This window comes from Etheostoma spectabile, chromosome 8, assembly GCF_008692095.1.
Source record: "Etheostoma spectabile isolate EspeVRDwgs_2016 chromosome 8, UIUC_Espe_1.0, whole genome shotgun sequence".
In the NCBI taxonomy this organism is placed as follows: domain Eukaryota; kingdom Metazoa; phylum Chordata; class Actinopteri; order Perciformes; family Percidae; genus Etheostoma; species Etheostoma spectabile.
The window spans coordinates 14,847,648-14,854,793 of NC_045740.1; the positions used below are offsets into that span (position 1 = coordinate 14,847,648).

Below are 7,146 nucleotides of genomic sequence, written 5' to 3' on the forward strand. Positions count from 1 at the left end.
TTCGTTGTGTGTCCGACTATGCGTGCCCCAACTCTACGTCTGATTGGTTTACCGTGATATTTTACTCAACCTCAGCCAATCGTCAGCATTTATGTGCTCGTCTTGTGCACACACTGCCCACTAACCAAGGAAGAACAGCAAAAAAAAAGTGAGATCTAGTTGGTCTGATGAAAAAAACAGCTTCAATTATAGTATTGGCCACATTTTTGGGTGGGAACGGGGTTATTAAGATGGGAACAGTAATCAATTAGATTACTCGTTAATGAAAAAAGTAACGTTATTTATACCGCTGTTATTCCCATCACTGACAGTTAAAAAAAAATCATTCAAAATGTCCTTAAGTAAAAGAACAAAAGTATTTGCATTAAAAATAACACTTTAATGTTGCAGCTGGTAAAGGTGGGGTTGATTTTAGTTACTTTATAGCTTGTGAATCCCCTTCAAATCTTTGGCACGCCAATCAGAGCTCCAGAGCTACAGCATCGCTACATATCAAGGGTCCCTGAAGAAAGTGCATATCTAAATGTAGTTCCGCATCACATTAATTTGCACGGAACTTTTATTTGTTTTTATACCGTGTGTTCTCTGTGTAAATTCATGCACCGAACCGTGACGCCGTACCCTTTTGGTTCAATACGAATACATAAACCATTCCACCCCTAATGAGGCTGATAATGTATCAATATAAGAGAGTTACAAAATCATACAAAATTATATTGGCTGATTATCTTTTTTTTTTTACATGGATCTGTTTCCAAATGACCCCCAAAATACTGTTGCTATTTCTTCAGGTAATATGTTGTTTCTTTTCGGCCGACACATATGCCAACACCGATATACCGTACAATAAGCTTGTATTGTCCAATTTCCAATAGGCCTGGATGATTTATTGCTTGGGCTCTAATAGGTTGCACAGTATCAACAGCCCCTCCCACCACCAGAGGATTCTGAACTGAAAATGATCTAAAATCTTCTACTGATTTGGATATTTTCCTGTTTCAGAAGCCTTTTAGATTAGAAACAGTATCAGCCGGAGTTACATGATGGTCTATAAGCTTCTTTTTTTTTTTTTAAAGAAGAGAAAAAATGATTGTTTCTTATATTGCCAGGAATTAATTGAGTGAATTGTTTAATTATTGTATTTATTCACATATCTGTCACGCTGCAATTCATCTCTCTGCCTCTTCCGTGATGACGTTTGTAAATATGCAAAATTCTCAGTTTACAAAGAAGCCCTTTCTGTTTGACCTTGATGTTTTATATCAGAGAAGGAAATGACAAATCACCTCCATTGTAGCGGCACTGAGAAAAGTGTCAAGTCGGGGTCAAGTGTTTCATGGTTTGGCCTAATGTCTGCAGTAATTATTAGAAGGAGAAACCACCAAACAACAGTATGTCGTACACTGTGGGCTAGAGCCACATGTTGAGCAGAGGGAAAGGTGTGTTTGGCAGTACAGAGCTACAGAGAAATAAAGCCAAGCTTTAGGACGTGGAATTGATTTTTATTTGTAGTCTTCAACTTGGGCTTCATAGCCAAAGCCTTCTACCTACTTGTATCTTGCAAAACAATGACTTTGCCCTGGGGCTGCACAATATAAAGTTTTTCTTTTTAATGGTCATTGCTGTATCAACTGGTGCAATAAACAACCCGATGGACACTCAGACGTTTTTTGTGTTAGTTGAAAGAAAATATCATTGAACTGCATTTTGAAATATAACTGGCATTTCTTTTTTTTTTTATTCAATTCAGTAATCAATATGTTCAACAAAATTAAGATTTGTTGTCTTTGTTGTATTTTACTTTGGTCCGTATGTGGACTTGAACCAGCAACCCTCCAGTACCCAACTCAACTCCCTACAGACTGAGTTACTGCCACCCCCATTAATAATATATCAGCCGATATATTTAAAAAAAAAAATACTAATCCAGAAACGCTTCACAAAACAAACCGATTTCCCTAACATTAGTTATTTGTAGTTATTTAGAGATCTCACTAAAATCCTATGATAATACTTTGTTTTATTGTCACAACAGAACAAAAACACAACATAAACACAATAACAAAAAATAATAATCAGTGTTGCCAACAGGAACATTATAGAGCGCCCTCTGGTGGGCAAACTATGCAAAGCCAACACTCATAACAGGGTTGACCATAAATATTAATTTATCAGTCATTTATTTGTCATTATAAATGATTTTTTTTTTTTATCGGCCATTATAGATGCCGATACCGATACTTTGTAAAATGCCTAACATCGTCCAATAATATTGGCCCGCCGATATATTGGTCGGGTTCTACTCCAAAATCTGTTATTGCGTTATTCAACGTTATTGCATATTTTCCTCATATCGTGCCTACTTTGTCCCTACTCTGATACTACCAATGCATCCGCAGTATTTTAATGTTTTAGGGTGGATTTCATCTTTAAACTAGAATCTGAAACGTTTCTTATAACAACTGCAAAAATGGCAAACTGGAAACTAGAGGACAGCTGAGAGGACACTGGTTGATCAGTATTTGTTTAATATCTATGTTATATTTATATATATATAAATCTTTAATATCATAAATTATTATTTATTGGTCACTGAAATGTTTCACAGAGATACAGAAAGATCCTCTGATGTGACTTTTTTTTAGGATAAATTTGGACTCAAAATACCTTCTTGTTCATTCATGTTTTTTTGTGTGTGTAGGTTTGTTTGTTTGTAAGACTCCTTGGTGGATAATTGATTGGTCCAGTTGTGGAACATTTATGTATTTCTTTTCTAAAGCGTCCGTAAGATGGGAAAAATACAATTTTGACAGTTAGATTCATTGACTCAGCTGTTTAGTAGTAAGTTAGTGTTTTGAGGTCTTGTTGTCTCCTTTTTAAAATACCCTCAGTGAGATTTAGTGTTTATATGACGTGTGCAGAGCTTTTGTGCTGACAGAGATTTGAAGTGCCATTGCAGATAACAGAGGGCAAAGGTCGTTTATGTTGCAGCGGCGGGTAATTGCTTTAGCACAAACAGAGTTGGTTTATTTTTCAGGTGAAAGCTGTTTTAGATTTTGAGTAAAATGCTGTTGGAATTCAGGCAAATAAGCCTGTTGTGTGTGTGTGTGTGTGTGTGTGTGTGTGTGTGTGTGTGTGTGTGTGTGTGGGTGTGTGTGTGTGGTGGTGTGGTGTGTGGTGTGTGGTGTGTGTGTGTGTGTGTTGTGTGTGTGTGGTGTGTGGTGGGTGTGTGTGTGTGTGTGTGTGTGTGTGTGTGTGTGTGTGTGTGTGTGTGTCAGTCACACTTTCTTCTTGTTTAGCCTTAACTTGTAGCTCACGCATTCAGTGTTTTAATTGGCTGTCACGCTGTTAGCAGGCAGTTGTTGGTGTGTCAGATAAGATCTTGTTTGGCTGAATTTTCCTCCAAATTCCTTAATTTCAACCTTGATACTTTTAAAGGCATACCAGCCGCAGTAGATAAGCTCATAATACAACCTGGTACGGGCCCGTATGTTCCTGTAGAGTACATCCTGTTAATCACTTTGATATCAAGGATTGTTGTTTTATTCCTGACCTCACTATGACATGCAACACTATCCCTCTACCTACCACTGGAGAGGCCACTGGTTACCATGTTAACAATACCTGCTCCCATTACCTGGTTGGTAGCCAGACTAGAGTTGACCATTGCCACCAACATGGAAATAGTTTCAGTTCTATAGGACAGAGACTCTACTTTTTGCAGTTTATGTAGTAAAGTGCCACATTAATTAGGTGATCAGTCAACCAATTGATTGAATGATAACAGAGTAATGCATATACAGGTTTGGGCTTCTCAAATGTAAGGATTTCCAGTTCATTTTTTCTGTTTTTAATATTTCGGTAAATCAAGTCTGTTTTGGTTCGAACCACAAATAATAATTTTCATCATTGAATAATTGTTTTGTCATAAAATGTCTGACAATAGTGGAAAATACTTATTATATTTTCCCACAGTCCAAGGGGGCATCTTCAAAGGTTCTGTTTTAACCGACCAACAGTCCAAAACCAAAATATATTCCCTTCACTATCCAGTATTACAAAGAAAAGCAACAAATTCTCACCCTTGAGAAGCTCAACCCAACAAACTTTTAGTATTTTTGCTTGAAAATGACAAAAACAATTACGCGATTATCAAAATAGTAGATTATTTTCTGACAAACTGATTGACAATTGTTGCAGCTCACCTTTTGAACTGTTGGAAAGACAAAAACAAGCAATTCAAAGAAGTTAACTTGGGCTCCGAGCACATCTGATGGACATTTCTCACCATCTTTAGACATTTTATATACTCATAGGTCTAAAAAAGGTAATTGATTAATTCTAAAAGTAATTGACAAATTAAAGCAAAAAGGAAATAAGTGTTAGTTTTAACCCCACCATAGTCTTACTAAGTTTTTATGCCAGTTACAATGATACTGCCATACTACTTAGACATCACATTGCACAAAGTGTTTATTGACTCTATCTTGGACCTGTATTTTTGGTTTTTTATTTTGCGTATTTAATGTGTAACTTTGTCTGTAACCAGTTTGTCGTTGCAAATGAGAATTATTTATATGTCTATTTTTTATTTAAACTTTTTGCTCGGACACATTAATGTTAACGCCGTAGTGTTTACCATTGCACATTAGCATAGCAGCTAGCAGAGTTTCCTTCTGCTTATAGCTTAATCCCGACAAAACGGGGAAAAGATCAAAGGAGAGGAGAGAAAGAAGAGTGGCCGTAAATGACAGCAAAACATAGTATAGACTCTCACATTGAGCTGAAATTCAAACACTGTGCTAATGGTTGAGCCAAGGTTGTATGGGGGTAGCGCCATTCACTTAACCGGTGGTATTGACAACAATTTCGCAGATGTTTTTATGTTTAAAAAAAAAGGATCTTACTCTTTAACAGAAAGTTCAACCTCCTTTAGAAATCTTTTCCATAATGTTGTCAGACACTTAGAATATTCATCTGAGCTTGTCAGTGGCAAAACAAGCACTTTTGCGAAGGTAAATACAAGCTGGATAATTGCCCTCTTTACTTACATTAATACTGGACCAATGTCAAAGATTGTTGTTCCCATCAGTCACTGAGACACAAAAACATAGGAAAATAGGGTCCAGGTGGAAAATAACGGCAGTTAACCTTTTAATAGAGAAGTATAAGAATGGCAAACTGACTTTACGTTGGTTTATTCTGCAACACATAGAGGTCAAAACCCCTGGTGCAAAAGTAAAACTGAGCATGGACAAAACACTCTTTTCCTTTACCAGAGAGGAACACTTGTTTATTTTCAGTTTCCCTCTGCAAACTTATTATTGACTTATGAATGGTATTTGTTCAACAGAAATGTTGTGGTGAAGTAATAACAATGTGAAATCCAATATCCTATTCACATCAGAGGGGGACTATTTATCTAGAGACCGTGTTTACGTGACTGCCCCCCAGGGCTCCACCACTGCCTGTTCTGGGACCTCTTCTATCCCAAAAATGTTTTTCAAGTTTTTATTGCTAGCAAAAAGAACAACACGTCTCCCTCTCTGTCTCTGCATGCTTTTTTATTGTCTTCGGATTCCGGATCATTTTTGATGCTGTTAACTGAAAGATCCTCTACCAGAGTAAACCCAGTCAGGTGCCCCTAGAAAAATGTATTCATAACTTATGTAAGAGTAATACTTTTTTAGTTACAATGATGGCATTCTGACCACTCGATGCAGTAACAATTCTTGCTGCTTCTTGTTAGGGCTGCAACGACTGATTGCTTTCCTTGTCCAGTAATCTATCGATTGTATGTGAAAGTTAACTATTTTCTTGATTGTTCTTTTCCCTAGTAATTGAGTACTCGTTTCATGTATAAAGTGCCAGCAAATTTATACATGCCCATTGCAACTTCTCTGAGCAGTGTCCCTGAGGTAATGAGTTAATGGAGGAACTGAACCACAAGATGAGGCAGATTACCTCTTCAGAACTCTGTCTGATCACAGTCATTGATTCAAACCGAGCTGATACAGTTCAGCTGTTCAGTGTTCAACCTCAAATTAACCCTATTAGACTCTGTTGGATAAAATGTTTTTTTTTTCTTCTTTTCTCCGACATTGCGTCATGCTGCTCTGATTTATTTTCTGCAAAGCAAACATATGAAATTGGGTTACTTTATGTGGCCTTTGCTCTGGGAAGTAGCACCTCTGCTTGTACCCCTGAAATCCTAATCATAAAAGACTAGTAAATTCGAGGCACCTGTCATCCATCATAATATGCTGCGGGAAACCCTGCAGAGCTTAAGGTAACCTTTTCAAACTGCTTGTTTTGTCTGGCAGTCAAAAACCCAAATATATGATGTGTATATCAAGTGTGCATCCATCCAACTGGTTTTAATTTTCCAGTTGTGCATAAAAAATGGAGTGGAAACACTGGTAACTAAACCATACATTTTAAAGCTGTAGTTGCAATACTGTGAAACCGTGATATTTCTGCTGAAGGTTATCATACCGTCAGAATCGTATTCCGGCCCATGCTTAAAGCTGACTAGAGGTATACAGTAGAACTGAGAAAAGCAGCAAATTGTCATATTTGATTAGCCGGCACCCAAAAATGCGCCGGAGGTAGTCTGAATCATTGAATTGTCATCACATCCTAAGGGCACTTACACCTACTGTAAATGCATGTTTTTATAGCTAAATGATCACAATCTACTATCTTATAATACGCCATGTGAGTATCATTTTGCAACTCCCAGAACTGTTGATGAGCTCATTGTAGACGTAGCATCAGCATCAGCTGTCAGATTGTTTGGCTCCCTCCGGCTGTTTTCTACTTCTTTCCTGTCGGTCCCAAACGTTTGCGCGCATTTCTGCTTTGCCTGGGCTTGCTGTAACAATCCCTCCCCCCTTATGTCCCCCTGTGGACAATTGGGATGTGAGTATGCGTTTGGTTTGTTTGACGACTTCCTGCACTGCTGGGCTAAACCCACTCTTGCATACCTCTCTTCAGAAGTACTACTCAGTGTGCGTAAGACGTTTGTTTGTCGAAGAACTCTCTCACATGTTCACTGACACTCATAACTTTGCATGCAAACAGAAATGATGTGCGATTCTCTCTTAACCCTGAGGGTCCTCCGGATGGGTCTTCTACCAGCAGGGG

General features: G+C 37.9%; 1 protein-coding gene across 2 annotated transcripts in view; it reads left to right on the top strand.

Annotated features, from left to right (window-relative positions):
• LOC116693602 (pleckstrin homology domain-containing family A member 7) overlaps nt 1–7,146 on the top strand; it is a 140,853-nt gene that overhangs the window by 1,356 nt on the left and 132,351 nt on the right. The gene's annotated exons all lie outside the window — the stretch shown is intronic.